Below are 25,175 nucleotides of genomic sequence, written 5' to 3' on the forward strand. Positions count from 1 at the left end.
ATAAAATCCTCCTCTGAGACCATGACAGTGTGTTTTTTCTCTCCTGTTTTGCTCATTGGTCCTCAGACAAGATGTACAATGGGTGCCAGAAGAGATTCTGCTCCAATCTTAAGTATGAATGTGGAAAATGATGGTTCTTTCCCAGGTCATGTAGCCAGCACTGCACACAGCCATGGTCCTGGAGCCAGTCGTGGACCAAACACAGAGGTGGGGAGGTGAACAATAAATTATCCCCTTGTGTGTTTTGGGGAAAAAAAACATGTCTGGAGAGAGGGGATATGCTTTGGTGCCTGGAAGTAGCCCCAACATCAAGTTTGACTGTAAACACACTGGTAGGGTTGGTGCAAGGGCTGGTTACACAACTTTAGCCCCAGGGCTGTCTCTTAGTTTAAGAAAAACCCAAATCTACGTGGTCTGTTAAAAAAATTGCAAAATAAATGTTATAGAAAATTCACCAGTATTTCATTCAACTGTTTTATTACATATTTACTCATTTGAAGTGTGGCTTTTCCCTGCCAGAGGTAATAAATTTGTGTCTAAGAGGAAGCTATTGCCTAGACTAAAGGATATATCCCAACTTCAAATATTATTCCCAAAGAAAGACATATGCAAATGCTTTTCTTTGGGTGTGGAGTGTTAACAGTGGATTGAAAATTTGTAGTTTGTCAAGTCTGATAAGCAAGATGAAGTACTTTTAATATAAGGATTAAGTGTTAAATCATCACTGTATGAGTCTTTACAGAGAGTCAAACGCTGTTCTGAACAGAGATACTTTCCTAGACTAGAGTCTACATAATTTTTTTAAACTTCAAATACTTATTTAAGTGAAAAATGGTAGATGTGAGAGTTTTTTTAACCTAAGGCCTTGTGCTGCAGTCCTCATAGTTTTCCAGCTTTAGCTGAAAATCACTGGGATATTGCTCACTAACAGCCTAGCTCGATTCTGCAGTTCTTGGGATAGATTTGGAAACTGATAAACAAAATTCCTGACCTGTCTCAGGGAATCAGAATAAACAGTCAATATTGATCCTTTGGTGGATCTAAAATATCACTATGTAAATTCTTGACCATAATACATATTAATTATTAATGGTTTCTTTGCTGCAGGGCAGTATCTTTTTTAGCCAGTCATTTGTATTCCATCAGTATTTTTTCTTGTTCAGCTTAAAGGAAAACCTACTACAGCTAAGCTAAAGAGTACACTGTCTCTAAAAGTAAGAGAGGAATAGTTATAGTGAAACAATGGGATTTAACATAGTTAAGAATGTCAAAGAATAAAACATTAACTCACAAATACATTAAAAAAAAAACAGTGCATGCACAACATGTCCAGATGTGAATGCGTAATGAGTGCTAGAGTGCTAATATATAGGCAAAGGTCAGAAAAAATTCAAATAAAGAAAAACCTATGCTTAAAGTTTAAGAAATCAATGTAATTTATATTTCAATATCTTCCATGCTAATGACAAAACTTTATTATGAATTTATATATGGCAATTTGTCTGTAGGATTTCACACAACAGAGTTCCTTATCTGGTTATCACCAGATTGAGTGGAATCACTCAATCTGGTTATCACATTGAGTGGAATCAGGCTTTGTCAGGAAGGTGGTGTTCCCCATCTCAGAAATGTAAGAAATTTTGCCTCATCCTCAACTATTCAGGAACTGAAATTATATTTTATTATAGACTATTTTTCAGACTGAAATAAAATCCCTGTTTTGTGAGTCTCACATTGAGCGCACAAAAGGGAAAAGAGAATTTATCATCAAGCTTCCAAATCTCTGTGAGGCAAATTAAAAGTCAAGAAAGAACCTACAGCCAGAACTTAAAAGAATAAAAGAAAATGCAAATATTGAACTGGAAAACACTTCCTAACTTTTCTATCAAATATTAATCATAAACCTTTTGTTTTCATCCCTCTTCTAATCAGGTGAAAAATCAGATTAGGAAACCAAATTAAAAAGTAATAAAATAGGCAACAACTCCACTGTAGTACTGCTTTCCAGAAATCAGAATAAAATTTAATCAGCATCAGTTTCCATGCCTATTTCTCTGACCTGTTTAACACATTGATATGTCAGTGATAACTAGAATGTGTAGGCCACTCTAGAAAGAGAATAAAGAAATATTTTATGCATTCACATCACTTGGAGAGTTGTTTACCTACACTAAATAGAAGCATCTTGATTCAATATTAATCTGATTGTCATTTTCTCCCTCATAGCAAACCCATTGCATTTTTCATGAGTTTATCTCAGGTTGCCAAGGAGACATCCACTTTTTCACCTCAACAACCCCCACTTGATTATCTTTCTGTCTGCTAACATAGGCCTGATTTCTCCACAGGTCTGTTCCTTTTGGCTACTACTCTTTTCCCCTTTGGTATTACTGACTGTTATGTTTCCATGGAGTCAGGAAGGCAAAAAGCATTTTATGGGAAGGGTATGAAATTCCACTGAAGTCTGTCCCAACTCCTTACATCTGTTTTCCTCTCCATGAATGGGCTTTAACTGGGCAGCCTCTGGGGAAGGGAGGTTGGTGCCAGCTCCTCTCCCTGGTAGAGTTTCTCTTTTATTCTTGTAGACATGGACTGTCACCTGCAAAGCATTAGCACCTGGTGTTGCTCCTATAATCATGAGGTGGGGTTTTTTAAACTAACATGCTTATTCATCCCAACAATTTCTCACATTCCAATAGCTAATACAAAAATGTGTCTTTGTGGTGGTTTAACCCCAGCCCTCACCCAGCCCCCACACAGCTGCTCGCTCACTCCCTCACCAGAAGGATCAGGGAGAGTGTTGGAAGGGGAAAAGCTGGATGGGTTGAGATAAGGACAGCATAATAGGGAAAGCAAAAGCCACACACAAAGCAAAACAAGGAATTAATTCAGTGCTTCCCACAGGCAGGCAGGTACTCAGCCATCCAGAGGAAAATGGGGCCTCACCACATTACAGTGATTTGGGAAGACAAACACCATCCCTTCAAATGTCCTTCCTTCCTCCTCTTTCCCCCCACTTTCTATGCTGAACATGATGGCATAAGGTCTGGAATGTCCCTCTGGTCAGTTTGTCCCTCTGTCCTGGCTGTGTCTCCTCTCACCCTCCCATGCACCCCCAGCCCCCTCACCAGCGTGGCATCACAAAAAGCAGGAAAGGCCTTGGCTCTGCTCAGCAGTAAAAAAACCATCATAGTACCAACCCTGTGCTCAGCACAAATCCAAAACACACACCCATGTCAGCCACTGTGAAGAAAATTAACTCTATCCCAGCCAAAACCAGCACAGTCTTTTACTCATATTTTGGCAAAAATCTGACTCAGGAGTAGCAAGACTGGAGTTACTAAGATTGCTTTCCAGTTTTGGAAGCTCTGCTAGTAGTTCTTGTGCATCTCATTAGCCACCATGCAGCTCCCAGGCACTGTCTGGCCTGTGCTCATTGTGAAGAGGCAGGTTTACCTGCTGACAAGTATATGTCAGATTTTTATAAAAAATTTCTGTATAAAATCTACTAAATTTTCTATAAATTTCTGTAGATCAACCTGTATATCTCCTAAACCAGTTATTAATACTACTGGAAATTCACTGTTTTCAAACGAAAAAAAGAGGATAAATTGCCTTTGAACATTCGACAGCATTTAACATTCAAGTATTCATATGGCACAACTGGGAAATTTTTCAACCACCTCCTCATAGACAGAAATTTTCAGGGTCAAGTTTCCTTCCTTGTTTGATTCTATGAACAACCATGGGGAATGACAGTCCTTTGCAATTCCTTGTGGCAAAATTATCAGCAAACAAATGATAACAAAGTGTTATACCTTGTTAAGGAGAGAAGTATCATGGTGTGTTTATTCTTTTTTTCCCAAAACATATAAACAAAGTGTAAACACAATGATTACATCACTTGAGATCTTTAATCTAAAATCCTGGTTTAGATTTAATTTTAGTATCCAAATGTCTGCAAAGACAGCTATTAGTTTATGTACATGTTGGATTTTGATAATTTTTTTACTTAACATTAGCTTAGCTTTGTTACTCATTCACGTTAACAAGCACTTCCTTTAGACTAGCAGTAGAACCACTGAAAAAAAATGAAAATTAGGGGCTATTTTTTGTATAGCTATGCTCTTAAATGACTTATAAAAGCTCAGGGTTCAAGAATCTATATAGTGGAATCAAGCACTAATAATTATGACTATGAATACTGTAATTGATATGTAAATAGATGTGTTCAACAAGTGAGAGAATAATATCGCATCTCCCAACTAAGATGCCTGCTATATGGTTTTGAAAATTGTGCTACAACTTTTGTTTTTCTGTCTGAAAATGTATGAATTTGGGAAGGTGGAAGGCAGTAAAAAATGAAATTACATGTTCTGCTATAAAATGTATTACCATGTGTCCATCATCCTGTCTATAGAAGGATTGTTCCCTAAGACCACATTATTCAAGTTTTATTAAATGATGAGGAAGACTATCTATTAGTCTTGGAGTATGCATCCAATAACCCTTTTTGAGGCTATTAGATTATTGACTTCTAATTCACTTATATCTGCGATTTTGTTCCTTGGTAAATAGCATAATCTTATGATTTATCCTAGTATGCTTTTTCAAAAACAGTTACAACTATTATGTACTCTAGATGAGCTCTGTCTATGGACTGCCAAAGCTGTGGTACAAGTTCACATCTTTGGCTTATTAACAGACATATTTCCTGACCAAATATTTGTCTTTCATTCTTTCTGATTCTTCCTGGTTCTTTTTGGTTCTTCCTAGTTCTTCCTGATTCAGGAAGATGCTCATTAACAAAAGCAGCAAAAAAGTAGAAGTGTAACTATTTATTCCACTCAATTGAGAAAACTCTTCGAATTTTGAAACCTCACAGATTGCAGTCTTCATATTTGCTAATTTGAAAATTTTCAATGAAAATTCATTATTCTTCAGTCCTTGGTTTTAAATTGCACCTATCCTGTTTGGAGAGGAAAAACAGCAGCTTGGGACCCAGCAGATACTTGAAAAATGAACAGTTGAAGCAAACCTTACACAGCCACTATTCAAACATGGCAAATAGCTGCTAATAAAAAATACATTTGAAAAATACTATTTGAAATTGACATTTAACTTGATCTCCTGGTAGCAGCAGTAACTAATAAGAGTAGGAAGGAAATAGATTACAAAAATTTAATCCTCTCATGGCTTGTTGAAATGAATTCCTTCTGAAAATGGTTTTTCTTAATGCTAAACACAATAGCATTTTACTCTTCATTATTCATTTGTTCATTAAAGTTGTCAGATTTCAGGCATGGGAAATGCAAAAGTTCTAATGACATAGGTGGCACAAAATGGGAGTCTGCACATGTCTCTGTGTTTCTTGACCCTGAATTCACAAAGCGAGTTTCTTGGGCAAGAAAGTTTGCCAATCCCTTTCTTTGTTCTTTCTGAAGCAAAAGGTAGCTAGGTACAAGCTGTTGTGTACTCTTGCCATTTCTGGCTGAAACTGGGATCAGTAATTCAGCTTTACATACTCCACTGAGATGAAACCATAAATCATGGGAAAACCTGTTGTGGACTTGCAAAAGTGAGCTAGAGCTGAAACATTCCTGAGACACCTGATCCACTGAGTTTCCTCAATATATGCTGACATGAAATTATCTTTACCCTATGGAGTTCAAAATAATGTATTTCAACAGAGGCCTTAAGCAAAATTGTGTTATAAGTAAAGGGAGATTTTTTTTTAACCTTAAATGAAGCTAAAACTTTGGTGTTACTGTCGTTCACCAGATACAATCAACAAGGCACAATATAAACCTTTATTTTTTGTGATACCTGCCCGCTCTCTTTACCACACAGTTTATGTTTTCTGAAGTGGGATGCGTAATCACATTCTTCAAACAGTACTTTTCAGGATCCTGTCTGTTCCTTCAAATACAGAGCAATCTTCTCAGTGCGGCTTTGATGTATTAGGAGAGGATAGTGGTTTTGAGCATGGAAAAGGCATTTTGCAATCATAAATAGTTTTGAATTTTAGCTGTTCATGGTAGGTTTGGGTTTTTTTTCTTAAGATCAGGCAGGAGTTTTTAACAACAGAAAACATTGCTGGGTGCTTTATCATGCATGATTTGGAGAGCCTGTAGAAGTGTGACATTTTCAAAAACTGATTTTAAGGGGAAAAGAGAGAGCCTTTGGTTAGGAAGTTACCCACAATATGCTTGCTGGAAGATGAACAAAGCAAAATTGTTTATCTGTAAGGAGAAACAGCATTGCTTGGCTAACATTACATTGCTACACTTCCATTTTTGCAAAGGGAATAAAGAAAATTACTCTTCTAAAAGTAACTGTCTTATTTTCTTTATATGAGACTAATCTCTTTTTTCTACCAATGTGCAAAAAACCAAATTAAATAGTAAACACAATAGTTAGAGGTGGCCCACATAACTTCTCTGGGAGCACAATTTTTCAATAGTCCAGACTTAGAGGGAAACAACGGCAATGAAGAAGTTTTCAGGATATAGCTAAGACTATTGAGCCTTACTTTCATCACAATTTATGAACAAGTACAAGGTTTTAACTTCTTTCTGGTGCGTTTAATATTTTTAGCAAAATATTGGCTAGAACAAAATTATTAACTTGAACCACAGGGCAATACAGAAATAAAAGATGAAAAAATGGTAAAAAAATAAAGTTTATGTGTTCAATTTTGGGCTGAATTTACTTCTTATTTTAGGGTTTAGGGATGTTATTGTATATTATCCAACATTTTATTAGGCTAAACTCTATATCCAGGTAGAGCATATTTTTCCTGTCTTGCATTTCACTGGAGCAGCGCCTGCTGTTCACATGTACTGATAATTTAAACCCAGAATTAGGGCTGTGGTGCTACCATGTCAGGTTCAAGTGGCAGATGCTTATGACTCTACTGTGATATTAACTCTTCCTTCTTCATAGCTCCATATTTTGTACGAGATTAATTACCCTGAGGAGTCCAAAGCTCTGTGGGTTAGTTCACCAGCTGCTTCCTTTTCTAATTTCACAGCAGGATCTGTGTGTGTGCTGCTTCCCCAGTGCACACACACATATGCACGTCATCCTACACTTGCTCTGGAGTCTGGCTTTTTTGGCTTCAACCAAACCTATTTAAATCATTGGGGAGATTTTTAGTTACTTGCATAGTTTTTGGGTAAGTCCTGCAGGCTCCTAAGCACATTACAGTATGCTGAAACCCATGTCTGAAATGTAAATGACGGGACTTAAAGCTTTGGAGTAACTCTGATTCTTTCAGCAATGCCACCTAGACATGTAACACAGCTTTTACACATTTTGCACTGAGTTTGTTTCTTCAGAACAGGATTTCTGGGCATATCCATTCATATGCATCCAAACCAGAGCATTAATCTTTTCCTCTTAATAAAAGATGTTTGACACAATTCTAAGATATTGTGTTTGCAGTGCTTGCAGCTTGCCCTGCCCAGCAGCAAGTTGCCCTTTACTTGGCTTGCTGCTCTTTTATTTCAGCAGTGCCTTGTGAGGATGTCTGCAGGCCTGGACTGCATGACTCCATTCCTTCTTGATCCTCTTTCTAAAGGAAAACCTTACACTTGTCTGCAAAGCTTACTACTCCAGATGGTCAATATATATTGCAGTTTAATCTGAATTTGTTGTGCTACCCATGCATCTTAGCCAACAACCAGCCAACAACACTGGAGAATATTAATTTCATACATTCTGCTCCCATTCTAGATCTGAAGTGCTGATAGCACAAGAACTCTTATTTAGCTGTTCCCAACCAAATCCTAGCCTATCTCAGGTACATTTAAATATTCATAGGTAAAATGTGTGTTAAGATTCAGCTAAATTTGTATTGTATAGAACAATTCCCACTGAAATGTGTGAGGCCATCAGCTCTAAATTATGCTTACACAAATGAGGGGATGAAGGAGTTCTTCCAAATTTATTTTGATTCTCCTCAAAATTAGGACTCCCCAGCCAGTCCTGTCCTGAGAGGACACTTCTGTGGATTGCTGAGGTGCCTGGAAACACACATCTAACAGCCCTGCAATGCACCACCTTGCCCTTGCTCTCCTTGAATTTACCAGCCTATTCACACTGGCTATGGAATTGTTTCCTAGAAAAATCTGTGGCTATTAAGACACTTTTTTTGTTGCTATGGCCCATTACCTGATACTTAAGGGATCCAAACATTTGAAATACCTTAAATATTATGATTCAGGATCCCAGAATTCAGTCCCCAAGCAACAGACATTAAAATATTTTTAGCAATTAACATTTCAATCTAGTTTAATATTTCTATTCAGCAAAAAATATTTTGTAGTTATTGTATGAATTGTTTTTTCAACCAAAGGGGATAAATCTTATTCTGCTTTACCTGCAGCCCTCAAAACAACAATAATTACAACTTGGTGGATATGTGATTATGCTTTTCAAAGTAGGGAATTGTTTAGAAGCAGCAACATGTTGTTGTGAGCTTAAAAGAAAATCGTGTGGGTGCAAAGCAGATTATAAAGAGCACAGAAGTACCTATAAGATCTGTGGATCCCTGCAGGTGTTTTCAATTAATGTGAGAGCCTTAGCCTGCTATTGCAACCCTTGTCCCCTGCCCCATTCATATTAGACCTCACAATAATGTGGGTGTTGCTCAACTGCTGTTGTTGTTTTCTTCCATATACACAATTCTTTGTCAGATGGTAGAGACCACTAATAATGAATGCTGATTTAGATATGAAAAGATTGTTTGGCAGTCACCTACCTGTATTAACAGCCCAGAAAAGGAAAGGTGGAAACCCTGATGCACCAATACCAGCCCTAGTCAGTCCATCTTAATGAATATTCTTTAAAAATTAATGTGTTCCTGACTTTAAATATCTTAAATAGCTCTGAGTCTCCGTTTTTTGTGTAATCCTCATCTCCACCATCATCAACACATTGCAGTAATGGAGAACACATTGAATTGAAGACTCCATGGTTTTTACAACTGCCTGCAACATGGATACCATTTCTTTACATGCTGCTCTTCCTGTGGGAAACCATATTCTTGAATTATTTAGAGAAGCTTAATCCTAAAATCCTACTTCAGAATGTAATCCTGGGAGACCAATAACATGTTACTTGACTCCTAAAGTTTGTACAATCCGCACAGAGGCTGTAACAATAGTAGCAGTGAGACTCATTTTTCTAAGATATTGGCAATTGTGTGATTTTTAAACTTCAGTATCCTTCATCTATCATGTCAACCAAACTTTTCTATGAAAATTTTATTGGACAAAAGACCTCTCATATTTGTATTGCTTCTGGTATCTTCTTTTGACTTCTCTCTTTACTAAATACTCTCTTCCCCTTCTTGTTATAAATTTGTCTGAAGTGATCGAATTTTTAACAGAACAGATTGCAATGCCATATAAAAACTATTCAGGAGTAAAAAGCCCATTTAACTTCTCTGGCTTTGATATTCTGCTTAGCAGCTTCCTACAGTATTCTTGCACACCCCAATCTAAAATTTTGAAAACTGATCTCTTTGAATAGTGTCTAGTGAGATACCAACAGCAATACTGAACCATAAAATATAGCAAATGCCATCTGAAGATTTGGGATGTACACAAGAGATCACTTGTCCTTTCCTCCCTTCAACTGAGTTTAGACATGTTTATATCAACTCACAGAAAATGCATTGTATTTCCAAGACAATGTTAAGTTCTATTTAAGTGAAGTTCTTATGTTTCTGAAATTATAATTTCACCTAAAACTGTATGAAAACTTGTCTTTGTTTCTTCCTTTTTGGCTTATGGGAAGTATGAGATAAAATGGAAGACTTAAAAAAATTCTGTATTGGATCTTATAAGGAGAAAAAGATAGAGAACACTTCCTATTGATTGGATTTTTCTAGAAGGGGAAAAGAGTCTAAATTGATACTGCAGAGAACTTTCTCCAATGCAAAGAAAAGTTTTCTCATTAAAAAAAAATTCTCAGAAATTCCAAGAAAATGATGTTTTTGTGACATCATCACAAAAACTGATAAATTTTCTTTTTCCATCTCAAAATAGTTTTCATTACACTATTCTGATCAACCTGCTATTTTTTGAAAAGAATTAATGTACAGAGTAATTCATGATAATTGAAAACTGAGAACCAGTTGCAAGTAATCAAGTTACTCATGATATGAGAAGGATAGCAACTATAAGTAACAAAATTATCTGCGATTTCAGATAGATTTTTTAAATTGTCTGTCTAAGAAGGGTTGCTATCTTAATCTAAAATAACTTAAATATTTCAGTAAATCCTGTCTTTCAAGTATGGATCAAAGATCAATGGCAGATTTGCCAAAAATGATATATTTGTTCTGTCAGTTAAGACTGAAGAAATATATTCTCAAAAATTATGTTCCCCTGCTGAAAAGAAAATATCATAGAAATAGCTTAATCACTTACTCATATTGTTGACAAAAGGAGTAAATGCAAGCAATTGTGACTGCATTAATTTGCATGAATATTTCAAGTCCTATTATATAGTTCTACCATTTAAGAAGGCTGCAAGTAATTGTCTTCACCAGTGATATTAAAAAATAAAATCCCTTCAACACAAAAATGAATAATTCATTTTCAGGTTTTTTTTTCCTAGCACAAAAATTAAATTAGCTAGCAGTCAAGGGATTATGAAGTATTACTGTGAGAAAATTAAGAAATGCCTAGGTCATTTCAGGACCAGAGTTGATCTCTTTTTATACTACATTTTTATTTTTGAGGTCTTGCCAGTAAAACCAAGGAATTTTAATAAAAAATAAAATCTTCCTTAGGATATGTCATTATTTGACCAATCTGAGAAAAACCAAAAGCCATTAAATATAAACTTTCACATTTCAGGGAGCATGGCTACTTTGAAACAGCTTAATTTGAAGTGAACCTGCAATGTTCAGACACTGTAGGAGAAGATAAGGACACAAACACTGGGGAACAGCCAGTGTTCAAGCTTTGACAGCTGTGCTTGAAACCTTAACTGTGCTTAACTGTACCTGCAGCACAGTTCTGTTTAATCACCTCTGAGAAAATGGGTTTTATTTGCTTCAGTCCTGTTCTTCTTGCCAGATAAGTTAGTGAGCTGTTTATTCTGTCACGTGGAAGCTGTTAGCTTTTTTTGTTGTTGTTGTACACGTGATACTTTTGCAGGTTGCTTTCTTCTTTTCTTCAGACAATACCTTTGGTGACATGGGGAAAAACATCCACTAGGAAACTGAAAAAAAAAAATCTAAGAAATACAGCAAAATTCTGTGTTCCAGCACAGAACTAGCAGGTTTAGAACTAGCATCATCCTGTGTTGATGCTGTCCCTATCAAGTACTCTGAATAAGCTGTCAGTGTTATTATTTGAGAGAGAACACAGTCCTCTTCAAACACTGCTGTGCCATCCCACACAAAGGGCGAGCAAGCCACATCTCCTTTCTTTTGATACAGCTGCAGCATTGTAGACAGAGCTAGACCCCTCTTGTACAATGCTTGAGTAAGCAAACTCTGTGTGGACATTGCTGTGAGAGAATAAATATCAGTATTACAAGCCTGCCTCTGCTGTTGCAGCAATTTGTAGAATTGAAGGAGAAAAAAAAGTTCATTTAGAGTGGGGTTCTGCAGTGGGACACATCTGTAAGAATTGATTTCCCCCTGCCTCCTCTCCAAGCACTTTCATAACCTGACCCGGGAAAGGATTCTGCTGCCATTGACACTATGGGGAGAGGCAGAGACTCTCCAGGCAGGGGCTCTCCTTGGGGTGGGAGATGCTGCATTTTCTACTGAATGAAAAGTAAAATAAACCAGGGCAAAAGTAGAAAATATCAACACTGATAAAGCAGCCATATGAACTCACCACATCCTGTCCCAACTAACTACATTGACTCATTTGATGAGTCAGTTTTTAATGTCCAGTATGCTCATGGGCTGGGGAGCTGTAGCTCTAAAGAGCAATGGCCCACGTGGCCATCCTCTTCTTCCCTGGCCTAGCACATCTGTCAGATCTATAGGACCTGGGCTCAACTGGCTCTATTTGTCTTGTAGTGCAGCAGGAGGCAGCTGGTGTTGCCAGCTGGGGACCTGAATTAAGCAGAGGAGGGAGGTGTGCTGCAGGCCAGCTCCTCTGCAGCCCCTGGGTCCCCACGCCCAGGAGTGACTGCGGGGTTGCGTGGGCTGCTGCTCTGGCTGGGGTCATTGGAGAAAAACTGGTTTGTGTGCTCCAAGGTACTCTGGGGGTCAGCCATAGGGGGTCAATGAGGAGATTCTCTCCTCATCAGAAAAAAAAAGGGCTAGTGGAGACTGCACTTTTCTGTCCAGTTGACCCACTCCTTTCAGGCGCTGTTGGTGTGGCATTCACATTCTCTGAACAGAGAGGGAGATAATTCTCTCTCTTAGGTTTTTTCCTGGAGAAGCACAGAGAGGAAAAAGAGAAAAGAAGTCTTATCTCTACTTGCTGCTCCTGTTGTTTTTGCACATGTAGAATGTGTTAGGAAGATTGTTTACCTGAAGGGAATTCTTAATTGGATTCTGCTGAGGATTGTTTTGTTTCCTTGGCCAATCACTCGAAGCTGTGTCCTGCCTGTCTGGAGATAGTCATGAGTTTTTCTTTAGTATTCTTTGTAGTATAGTATCTCTTTAATATAGTATAGTATAATGTAATATAATATAGTTTAATAAAGCAATAGTTCAGCATTCTGAATCAATGGAGTCAGATGCCAAACTTTCCCAGGCATCGGGGACACCTTGTTTTTTGATCTGTTGGTACAGTGTATAGATTACTCTAGGGTCTGCCACAAGCCACTGAAGAGCTGGTGCTAAAGTCTGCAGACCAAAGATTATTAAACCTTTCCATTGCATTACTTGCATGTACAAACACGTATTATTCAATGCCCTCCCCTGGAGACTTTTCTGCTGGTGAGGATGGAGTAACTGTTTATAGGTCTTCAACAATTGCAAGAAATATTTCCTCTCTTTCAGTATCCAAAACATATTATCTAGATGGATTTTTATTTTCTGGTGGTAGTAGGCTATATAAACAAATGTTGAAAAATCCCATGCAGTTTAGATATAAGCATTGACTACCTCAAAATCTTGTGATGTTCTCTACAGTTTGGGTAAAAGTCAGTGTCCCTATTTCTTAGAGTTACAGCCAGTGAGCAGATGGACCCTTTGGCATGGTGAAACACAATGGGTTTTTCAGCATGAGCTCAGCTCTGCTTTTCATTTAGAGATGGTCAAATCATCAAGAATGGTGGTTTTTCAGCTTGGTGGATAAAGGGTTTCCTCATTATACTAAGAATTCTGGAAATGCAGTGCTAAGGACTTGTAAATAATATCTCCACTTTCATAAGCACTGCCAGTTGAGAGGAACTCTAGGAGTACTCATCATGTTCAGAAGCATAATTTTAGCTGGATCAGCTGTGTAGAGGTTCACTAAAGTTTTAGCATTCTTTTACAGCTCATTGAGATGAAGAAAGGCTGCTTATCTTTTCATTTTCTTGATAATAACAGCATATGTTTTATGTAGAATTTTATGTGTTTGTGTCTTATGTAGAGTGGGTTAGCAGCAACAGGAAAGCTCAGTTGAAGGCGGTAACTACTCTACTCTTTGCAGATTGTGTGCTCATTTACAGCACCCAGTGCTGAAATCAGCCTGGAAACTCTTCATTCATGTTTCTGTTGTAAAACTGTGGGAAGAAACAGAGTTTTGCCAAGTAGGGAAAAAAAGACAGCTTACTGTCATGAAAATCAGCTTCACCAGAGTGTATTCTGTGGAGTCACCACTGGGACAGTCACAGCAAGCTGCCTAAGTTTCCCAGAAAAAGGGCATCAGAAAAAATGTTCCCAGACATATGAGATACATTTGAATTCCTGAGCACAACAACTGGGTAACAAAGTTGTCAAATACGCTCTGTCTTTAATCCAAACTTATTTCTTGATTACTCGAGCGGAAAATTAGTAGAGAGAAAGGGAGCAGTCTAATCATTGTAAGTAGCTGCCTAAGACCACACTAAGTTTGCAATCGATAATGCACCAATTTTCTTTCTAATTGCTTTGCCACAGGTCTTGGAAAGCTGCAATATGCCAGATATATGTTATTTTCAAAGAGGAGTTGCAGGCACATCAGGGAGCCAACAGTTTGTTAACTTGGGGCGTGGAGATGTACAGCAGTGCCAAACAGAAAGGTTGGATGACTGCTTCCTTTTGTGGCTGAGTTTTCTCCTGTGCACAAGGCTTACTGCTCCTCCTTTTATCCCCTATAGATGCTGTGCTGTATTTTATGGTAGATTTTAAAAAGGTTTCAAGTTATATGACAGCAAGTCTTTCTGAGTGGAGAACTGAATTTATAAATCTATAGAAAGAGGTAGGTATGTCATAATGAATATGTCAAATTTTTATTAAAAATACAAGTAATTCCACAAGATATAAAAAACATGCTCAAATGCATTGCACTTTCTTTACACACTATTTTCTACCCTCCCTCTTTTCCACCTTTTTCAGTGAATTTTCACCCCTCCAAGGTCATTCATGTCTCAAGTTGTTTTTGTTCAGCCTCCACCATCTCACTGTTATGCTGCTCATCACCATCAGTTCAGCTGTGCTATTTTCCCAACTCTTTATTTTATTCTTTCCTTCTTTCCCCCTGGTCTTCATGGGCTCTGTCCTGCACAGGGCAGCCACCACTGCACTGAGACTTGGCCACAAGTTGCATGTGGCCAGTATGGGTATCCATCCTGTATGCACCCAGTGCCCCAAAAAAACCCCACTTGTCCCTGGGAATAGCTGGCCTGGCTTAAGTTTTGTACCATATGGCTTTTTCTCGAACTTCTGCACAGACTTGATACAGGTCAGATCTCTCTTGCTCCTCCTCTTCCTCCTCACCAGCCCATCACCTGACAGCTTCCTTTGCCCAGCCTTTGCAAAATCCTGCTGCAGTTTCCACCATCTTTTCTGCACTGAGTTTTCTATTTCTCTGTTTTACTCATCCTCATCCTCCAAGCTGACAGCACATTTCCTCCTTGAATCCCTCTTATTTATGATATTCTTGTTAAGACATTTTTGTGATATTACTTCCTTTAACTTCCAGATTAAGTCCTAATATCTGCCTAGCTACTTACAAAAAATTCAGATTTTTTTTTAACCTTAAGCAATTTGATGACATTTAGCTGTAAAGTGAAATCAGCTGCGTAGGTGAGCTCAAATGGTTATGCCAATGATCAAAGAGCCTCTGTGTGGAGGGAGAAAAAGAAATAACTAACTGATACATGCCCAGAAGTGATACAGGCAGTGGTCAGAGCAAATAAACTTCCTAATATATATTACCCCTCTATCACATTGTATAACTGAGGGCTTCAGGCTGGCAAATTGTGAGACAAAAGAGTCTATTACAATTATCTAGTAGTCACTTTCCTGAGGACATGAGGTTTATGTGATGTCTTTTTGTCTGCGAGCCTGCTCTTCAGCCTCAGTCCTGGACTTTTTGTTCTGCTTCAGTCAAATGCTGCAGGGCAGCTTTCGCCTCTGGGATATAAAGCTACTCCAGGTTTTGTGGAAGTGGATTGCTGGGTAGAAAAAAAATCTCAACAGAAAGAGAGAGGTGTTTTTAGTAGCTCTGTTGAGGAAAAGGCTGTCGTGCAAAAAGAGTGCTTATATCAATGCTCTCCCTAACAGATGAGAGGGTGTCTGACCTGCAGCCATGCAGATTCATGCTTTACAAGAACCAGACAATCCAGCCAGAGGATGCAAGGAATCCAGATTTCACTTGCTTACCTTCCACAGATGCAGTTAGATATTAAGTATCTAATATCTGGAATTTCTGAAAGCACGCAGTTGGGAAAGCATCAGCTGTGTCCTGTCTCTTCTATTTTAAAGGTGTGTGTGCCTGGCAGAGACCTTGAATATGTTTTGCTGATATTTAGAAAATACTTTTAACTCTGAATATCAAATTCCTCTATTTGCTGCTTCTGAGTTTCAAATTAAGGCCACCATGTTTGTGTCATATTTTTGGAAAAAAGGAAAAAAAAAAAAAGGTGCATTCCTGCCTATTTAATAACTGGAGTATCTATCAAAGCTAAAACAGGCAAATGTAGTTTAATTAAGTAACCTTCATGTATTAATTGGGAAATATATTCTGAATGAATTAAAAATATTTAGTTAACATCTCTTTCAGCATCCATGGTGATTCTTCTTCTTTTTAAGGCAAATTCCTCCATGTAATTAAACAGATAAATAGTGAAATTGAAGTTTCAGGTATTAAGTATTGTTATATAATGCCACTGAGCAATTCAATATTTGAACAGTAACAGCTCTTCCCTCCCCCAATCCCTGAAAACTCAAGAAAGTCAATACTCTGATCTGCATATATAAGAGACACATGTGGATAGCTAAATGTTCACTGTAAATTGTTCATTCTGTTAGAAATAATATAATGGAAATCAAAGTATGTGCAGGGAGGGGAGAAAGGAAAGTGGAAAAAAGCTCTCAGAGAAATTGGATTGCCTGATACTTGAAAGTAGCTGCTCTTTTCTTCCCTTTTGATCACTTAAATTCACAAAATGATATGGGTCTTCGCATTCATGCCAAATTACTTCAATTGCACTAGAAAAGGTAGCTTATTTCATTGCTTTCACCTCTCCTGGCATAGCCTGTCACAGCCTTAGGCTTGGGAGCCACCAGCCTCTCTGTGGGTGCCAGTGAAAGCAGAGGTGGGTAATTAATGCACAGCAATGTGTGTCATCAGCTGCACAGGGACACACAGAGGGCAGATGATGCTGCCCTCTCAGGTTTCTGCACAAAATACGTTTGAAAAGAGGATACAGGGTATGAAAATATGTGACTCTTCAGGTTTTTTGCTTTGTACTGCCAGAGTCCAGTTAACAAGATTGAATGTTAACGAGATTCTATAATGGCTCCTGTATCCAATTTAGACATTCATTTTTCTCCCTACAGAATATGTTCAATATGGGGTTCAATCCAGGGTTAAACCCTTGCTGCTCTGTATTGTTTATGCTATTAATGCCTGCAAATAAAAATGACTGGAGGAACTTGTCTCCATAGAAACTAGCATCTAACTAAATATAAGAAGAAATTTTCTTGCTTCTTTCTCTTTCACCAGACCAGCCCAAGAAGAACATGATGTCCTCATAGAATGAAAGGACTTTGTAGTTTAAATATGCAGCCTTCCCCCACAAACCATTTATTTCTTCTTACCATGTCACTGTTGCTCTTAACATATTCTCAAAGCATTAATATTTCTTTGTTTGTAAAAGAATAGGGGAATTTTGATCATAAAATGCAATTTTTGTGTGAGGATCATGCATTCTGTTCTTAAGGATTAAACAGAAAAATTAAGAGAAGTCACATGAAAATTTATTTCCAAAATTATTGTAGATATTTCCTCTATCATGACATTGAATTTCCTGCAGAAAATAAAAGTTGCACAAACCCCATTTTTAAAACCATGTGGTGCTACTTTTTTCTTCTATATAGGCACATCTAAGACTGAGTTCTTCCAGACTTAGGAAAAGTAAAAGTCAAACTGTGGCAGAGAAGTGCATCATAGCATAAGCAGAGCATAGAGCACCAAGCTTTGTATCTAAGGTTACATCGTTTGCCTTTCTTCAGATGTCCTCTGTTTTGTCTCCTAGAAATTTTGTGCTATCAGAACTAGAGGACTAAAATATATATAGAAGAACTACCACTTTGGCCAGGATGGCAGGAATATAAAAATCCCAAACAAATACCTGTTCTAAGTGTTTGTAGTCTAGGTACTCTAGGACATAAAAATCAGTGTAAGTAAGAGATGTCAAGCTCCTTACCTTGTTGGACAGCGGTTTTTTTAATTAATTTTATATGCAATTCTGATTTAAAGGCAGCCTTATGATACATGCTTGATATCAGTTCATATTAGAACCTGGTGTCATGTGTACGGGTTTTAAAATGTCTTTACATCAGTTTAAAGAAGATGAAGAGTCATGTACTTATACCCCACAGTAGTAAAAAACTATGAATTGCTGAAGAATCCCTACTTCTCATATCTGCCCCATAATTAAAACTTTGTGTATGGATATTTGGTTTTGAGGCAATTAGGATGTCAGAGACAAATGTCTGAAAAGTAGAGGTTGGGATGAATGGACCCTTCTCAAAAGAATCAGAGTATTTGAACTGTAATGACTAATTCACTGACAGGTATCAAAAGCACATGAATTCAACAGCTGCCCACTTTCCAGTCAGCACTCCTAGGCTCCTGCATGTTTTAGTAAGCCCAGTTGTGCCAAAAAGACCTGGAAGACTTCAGCATTTCTCTTTGCAGTCTGTTATATGTTTCCTTTTCCAAGTGAAATGTATTTGATTTGGAGCAGAGCAGGGAAAAAAAATAAGAAAGAGGAAGTACCTTCATGCTTGTAGAATTTTGAGTTTTATCTAGGGTGGAGAGGCAGAATTCTGGAGGACAGTAGACATGAGATTTTCCATCTGTTCCCTTGCCTACTCCTCGGTGCTACATACTACCATCATGTCTGGTGAAGATTCATTCAGGTATGAACGGAATGTAAAAACAACTTTGTTGTCATCCTGCATGTTTTAATGGGTTTGGGCAAGATAAACACCAAAAGTGAAATGTGAATATTCAGATATAGAGATTTTTAACATTTCCTCCAAGTTTTACTTATAGAAACCCATGAATCTCTCTGTACTTTCACAGCTGTGCCAATGCTGCTACAGCATCTGCACCCCCTGGACCTGTGCACCCCCTGGCCCTGTGGGCATCTTAGAAGAGCCAGGGCAGCACTGGCCCTGTCCACAATGTACCTGTGCTCTGTGGGGTCCATCTGCCAGAGCTCTTCTGCCTCCAGGACTGAAATGGTGGAGGTAATGCTTCATTTACTCCATGAAGGGACTCTTCTGCTCTGTGTGTTTCTGCCTCTGCACTAACGGGATGTCACAGTTCTTTTGTGAAAAGATGACATCGTCCTATTGGAGGGACAGCCTGAAGCTTGGAGAAGGCCCCCACTCTATTGCCCATAGTGGAAAGAAGGTAATTTTTGCTATCGCTAAGCAGAACACGCCTTCCAAGTGCATCAGTCAATGAGAGCCTGGTCACCTGGCTTATCCAAGGAAACTATGGAGATGGAGGCTGGGGGTCTGTTGTGCATTTGCCAAATGTATCACAGGGTTGAGGAATGCCTACTCTGCACGCCAAGGTGGACCAGGATCACTTCAGCTAGCAGCAAAGGGTAAGTCCTGAAAGAAGAATGGAAGAATGAAGCACTATGGCTAGGAAAGGAAATGAGATGTATTTTTCTATACTGAAGAATCTTGAAGAGAATAATTAACTAGACCAGAAACATCATGAGTTTCCAGTAATAGCAGCATAACAGAAAATTTGTGATCTAAGGATCTGGTAAGAAAACCACAGGCTGTTATTTCCCTTCCCATGATTAGTTTGCCTCTGTCCTGGATGCTCCTGTGCTCTCTGAGCACCAGAAAGCAGCTTCCCTGGCTCTCCAGGACCTGCAAGATGCAGCAGCTTTGAAAGGAAGAGCATTGACCCAGGGAAATGGGTAGACACAGGGAAACTTATAAAGTCATTGTTGAGGTGGTTTGTTCACCAGCAAGAGTCAAAGGAGCTAGGTGGAAAAAAGGTCAGCCGTGGGATTACAAGAGCTTCTCTTAAGGTGAAAGGGCTTTTTCTCTTTCTCACATTCTGCTTTTGAATTTGAGTTTTTGACTGTGATGGTGGAGACTTCCAGAATGTACATGAGCAGACTGTGGTCTGAACTAGTGGGACTGTTATTAGTATTAAGTATTTCTGCTTGCACTTTTAGCTTACTGGTTTCATCTGGCATGTTAATCTCTCTGAGTGAGAGTCACCCTAGGACCAATCTGCATTTATTTGTCTTGTGTTTATTTGAATAAAAAATCAGTCCCAGACCAAGGTGCCCAAGTAGGTCTATAGACAAATTTAATCCAAGAGAGCTCTGAAGGATCCAAGAACAAACTGGGTGTGGACCAACTCTCAGCTTTGCAGGGAGAAAGTCATCAGCCACCCAGGAGCATGCAGCTGGAATAGCAAGACCAGAGCATGGTTTTAACATGTGTCACACACTTCAGGCGTTTTGAGAAGCAGAAAAGTCTTGGAAAATGCTGCAGGCCCTCTGAAGAGTGACAACAGTCTCTATTTTGTAGATTGATAACTTCCTGTGGTTCCACTGAATTCCCAGCGCTTCCACAGGCATCTGAAATGTAGTTGATTGTGGAGTCATGGAAGTAAAGCTGGTCCTTGGTAGAACTGGGGCAGTGAGTTTGTCCAGCTCTGGCCAGGATTTTCTGGAACTCCTGCCTTCTGGCCACCCCACAGGCTGCAGTGGGTGATGGTGCAAATGTGGCCTGCAGAAACCTGGTAGGTGATGCAGGGCAGGGGCATGGGCTGGGTCACTAGGATGAGCCTTACAGAGGGGATCTGGAAGTAAAACAGGTCCTGGAATGGGCTAGATCTTGTAGGATTGTGGTTGTTCCTAAAGGTACTCATAGAGGGTAAATTGGGTGTGCCTGGGGTGGTCTGGGGATGTCCCAGCTTTTGGTCTTGGTCAGAAGCTGGTAGGGTGATCCTTGGGAAACTGCTGGTCTAGAAATATAGAGCCAAGATTACTGAGAGAGAAGAGCAAAAGCCAAAGGAATTTTTTTTTAATAACTCTCACAAAAAAGTCTTTTCCTGGAGGAAGACAAAATATTACTGCCTTCCTCCTCCTTCTCCACAAAAGCATCCTTTTGCATTTTCAGCCACTTGTATGGGTTAGATTTATTATGTATAATACAGTACAATATTCGACATTTCAATTCCTGCTTATTTCAAATGAGCACAAAACCAGCCCATCAATACCACCTGAGTCTCAGACATGAGACAATACTGAAGCATGGAGCTCCATCTAATTTACTGTACAGTTGATATTATAGATTGACAAAATAATCAGTTGTAGAAGTACTTAGACTCTGCATTTTGAAATTAGTTGCTTGAGGGGGAAAGACTCATCAAGTATATAATCATATTTAATCACTACCACAGCAATACAGATGACCAATGAAGGGAAGCAGAATTGTATTGAATTTTGAACATGTGGAGAAAAAAATCTATGGCTGTCACAAACTAATGTTTCTTACAAACAGGTAATTATTCATAATGAATAGCATAATGATGTCTCTCTTTTTCTTTGGAAAGTTGCTTCAAAACATCAGTGATGACAGGTTATAGAAAAAAAATCATAGGCAAAGAGCACAAGAGAATGCTCACCCTGCTCAGCAGGTGGGAGTTTGAGCTGTATTATAGCATCACCTTCTGGGCTTTGCAATTTAGTAGACAGGCTCTTGACATCATTTTCAAAATAAATTTATTTTCTCTGTGAGTTGTCATTTCTGAAAAGAGTTACTTTAAAGTTTTAACTGTAAATATTAACTGCTTGCACAAGAATCTTGAAGGCTAAGGGCAAAAATTGATCTACTATGGATAGAAAGCTATAAACACCCAACGCTATTGAAGGAGTTTATTATCAAATATTATAAAGATGAGGGGGGTCTGGGACTCATAGCTCTGTTAATAGGTATCTGGTTTTTCTTTTGTATTTTTACTTATGAAAAATTGCCCAGCCTCTTAGCTTTGAACTTGTGTAAGCTCACAAGCAATAAAAAATAGAAGATTAGTTATCATATTGCAATAGAAACGGGGTAGCCTGGAGGGAATTGAAGAGCATTTCAAATAAAGTTGCTGCATTATAGCTCATTAAATAATTCACATGTCTATACTGTACTGCCATCTCAAGAAGGAGCTGATCACCTTTGAAAGATTGAAGATGTTCACTGAAGCAGCAGAATTTGAAAGCTCCAAGACCTTACTGGACTGTGTCTTTTGTGGAAAATCATGGTGAATAGACAGTGAGACAGAACTGATGGTGATAAAGCAAGTATGAACCCTTGGAGATGGTCTTTCTCAATATTAAAAAACCCTGAAAACTGGAAAGAATTTTAAATATTTATTTAATGTAATAAATTAATTCTGTGTTCAGCACTTATGTTGGTAATGTTTTCGATAAATAATTGTACCAACGTTTTGCAATGATCCTGGAAGAACTTTTTTTGCTTATGAAAAGTATTTTTTAAAATTTTTATTATTGGAAAACATAACAGTACTGATTTAATTCCACACATTATTTTTAACAGAATAAAAATTTCACAGTAAACCATTACTTCTGAACTACAACATTTTATATAAGTAAAAGTAAATAGAAATAGATGAAGCTGAAATATGTGGTATTGTTTAACAAAAATGAAAGCTGAAGTTAAAATCTGTTGAATTGCACATAAAATAGAAAGCTAAAAAAAATGAGAATGAGGAGCAACATAGTTTAATTGTTCTGGTTTCTGCATCCTTAGCTACCATCTTAGCATTCACAAAGATAAATTATAAATTTTGAAATAAACAGAAGCAGCTTTTCTTTTCCTTCATCCCATCCCCTGTGCTATGATAAAACAGCAGACTCCACTGAAAAGTTAATGCAGGATACTCAGGATTAGACAGCAAACCATTGTTTAGAGTTTGGAGGTTTTAAGAGGCAAAGAGAAGGAAAATGTCGAAACAATGACCCACCTGCAGTTTGCAACCAACTTCTTATTACCAATTTTGCAAACAATATAGATTTTTTTTTAGCATAAGTTAGGTGCAGATCCATCTCCTAGAGCATTAGATTTGGAAATTTATCCTTTTTTGGAGTATGAGCATGGCTCTTTGATAGTACCACTCCAAACAGCTGCTTTTGCAGTTTATTTTCTTCATCCAGCCATCAGATAGCTGAAATGTAGGGCTGTTTTGATGATGCAGAGCAAGTGTCTCTACTGTGTTGCTGGAATTTTATACCAGGGACGTTTCAAAATCTTTCCCATGGGCTCCAAAATATGTTATTCAGTTGCTGTCACTAGATTAATTTGTGCTGTATGTTCCTGGGTCATGACAATACAAGGGGATTCAAGGAAGTGGCAGCACTACTAAACAGTCTTTGCAACATCCTTTGGCAAGTACCTCTAGAGGTTTGCTCAGCGATGAGAAATAAAATACTGGCACACAGCTGGCAACGTCTGTGGCAATGAGCAGCATCACTGCATGTGAGACAGGTACACAGACTTCCAATCAATATCTCAGGAGACCTTGCTATCAACAGCAAAACAAAACCCACTCAACTTCCCTGAGCTTCCCAAGAAGGAAAAGTGTGCCTACTAAGTAGAAATGTAACAAGAGTCAGTTTTGCGCAGATAATCTGCTACTTCTGGTATAGGAGTTAACTGAATTCAGAGCCTGATCTGCTTGTGTTGTCAGTAAGTATTGATTTCTTGGTGTCCCACAGCTATTCCAAGGAAAACTGTAGCAAGGCAAACTGTAATCTGGAGCTGAGATTCTCTAGGGTAAGTGGAGACCTCTTGCATTATAAACTGCCTCATGGGGATGTTAAAAGTGAGGTTTCCTGCAAACACAGGCACATTTGCCTTCTGTCACATTGACTGGCAATGGCCAGAAGCCAGGCAATTCATTGAGTTACAGAGCTATTTCTATGTAAAAAGTATTTCCGCATCAGGATCAATAACTTATCCTAAAGGCTGTGCATGAACATGGATTCTTTGATGTCTCAAAAGGGTTGAATTAATGATGTGACCAAAGGGTTTCACTTGTCAGCCTACTTGCATTAGGCATATGGAAAGTGGCTCAGCTGGAAACATGCTGACTTTTCTTTTAAGTTGTCCCATAACCTAGAAATTACTGAGGAGAATAAAGAGAGCAAGCTATGATATGGTATTCACATTCTCTGGAAAAATCCCTTCACCCAGGATTTTCTCCTGGGAGGCTGAACAGCCTTAGAGAAAAAGGAAAACAATCCTTACCTCATTTGCTTCTCCTGTTGTGCTCACATATGGAATGTGTTTGGAGATTGTTTACCCACAGGTGATTGCCTCATTGGATTCTGGTGTGAGTTGTTTTGACTCAATGGCCAATCAGTGCTGAGCTGTGTCAGGACTCTGGAAAGAGTAATGAGTTTTCATTATTATCTTTTTAGCATTCTGAAAGTATCCTTTCTGTACTATTTAGTATAGTATTCTTTAATATAATTTAGTATAATAAAATAATAAATTAGCCTTCTGAGAACATGGAGTCAGATTCATCATTCCTCCCTGCCATGAGGGTCCCTGCAAATAACAATACTATAAGGTGCTGGAAAGCTGTGCCGTGGAAAGGGCTCTGGGGTCTTGGTTGATGGGAAGCTGAATGTGAGTCAACAGTGCCCTGGCAGCCAGGAGGGCCAACAGTGTCCTGGGGTGCATCAGGCACAGCATCATAGCCAGGCAAGGGAGGGGACTGTCCTGCTCTGCTCTGCACTGGGGCAGCCTCACCTGGAGTGCTGTGAGCTGTGTTGGGCACCACAATATAAGAAAGGCATTCATCTATTAGACAGTGTCTAGAGGAGACCAATGAAGATGGTGAAGGGCCTTGAGGGGAAGCTGTGTGAGGAGTGGCTGAAGCCTGTTCAGCCTGGAGAAGAGGAGACTGAAGGGAGACCTCATCACAGTCTACAACTTCCTCTTGGGAGGCAGGGCAGGCACTGATCTCTTCTCTGTGGTGGCCAGTGACAAGATCCAAGGGGATGGTCTGAAGCTGTGTCAGGGGAGGTTTAAGTGGGGTATTAAGAAAAGGTTCTTCACCCAGAGCAGGGCTGGGCACTGGAACAGGCTCCCCAGGCAAGTGATCACAAACCCAAGCCTGGCAGAATTCAAGAAATTCAGAATTCACACCTTTCACATGGTGTGACTCTTGGGGATGGGGCCAGGAGTTCAACTTGATGATCCTTGTGACTACTTTCCAATTAAGAATATCCTATGAGTATGTGATTCTCTCTCATTTTCTAAGGAATACAACTAAGAAACTGCTGGGACTTTAAAGGATTGCATTTGCAACTGAAACCTAAACACTAGATTTTTCTGGCTAGAGGTGGAAAATAAGGAAAACAATAACTGTTTGGTATCTGGAACAGTCTACTGAAACAGGCTTATACAACATGTATTATATGGTTTGTGAGGCCGGAGCAGCTGGAGTTTTCATTTGGAAAAGCAACTCAGTAAAATGAGCAGCTGT

The 25,175-nt window shown here is 38.7% G+C and overlaps 1 long non-coding RNA gene across 1 annotated transcript in view; it reads right to left on the reverse strand.

The window, feature by feature from the left end:
- The window catches only part of LOC135289459 (uncharacterized), a 96,857-nt gene extending 72,622 nt beyond the window's left edge, over positions 1–24,235 (reverse strand). The window contains exon 1 of the long non-coding RNA XR_010352207.1: positions 23,930–24,235. This is a non-coding gene — a long non-coding RNA (uncharacterized LOC135289459). The remainder of the gene's footprint in view (positions 1–23,929) is intronic.
- Positions 24,236–25,175: the final 940 nt, after the last annotated feature.

The sequence above is a fragment of the Passer domesticus genome, chromosome 1 (genome assembly GCF_036417665.1).
Source record: "Passer domesticus isolate bPasDom1 chromosome 1, bPasDom1.hap1, whole genome shotgun sequence".
NCBI classification, from domain to species: Eukaryota; Metazoa; Chordata; class Aves; order Passeriformes; family Passeridae; genus Passer; species Passer domesticus.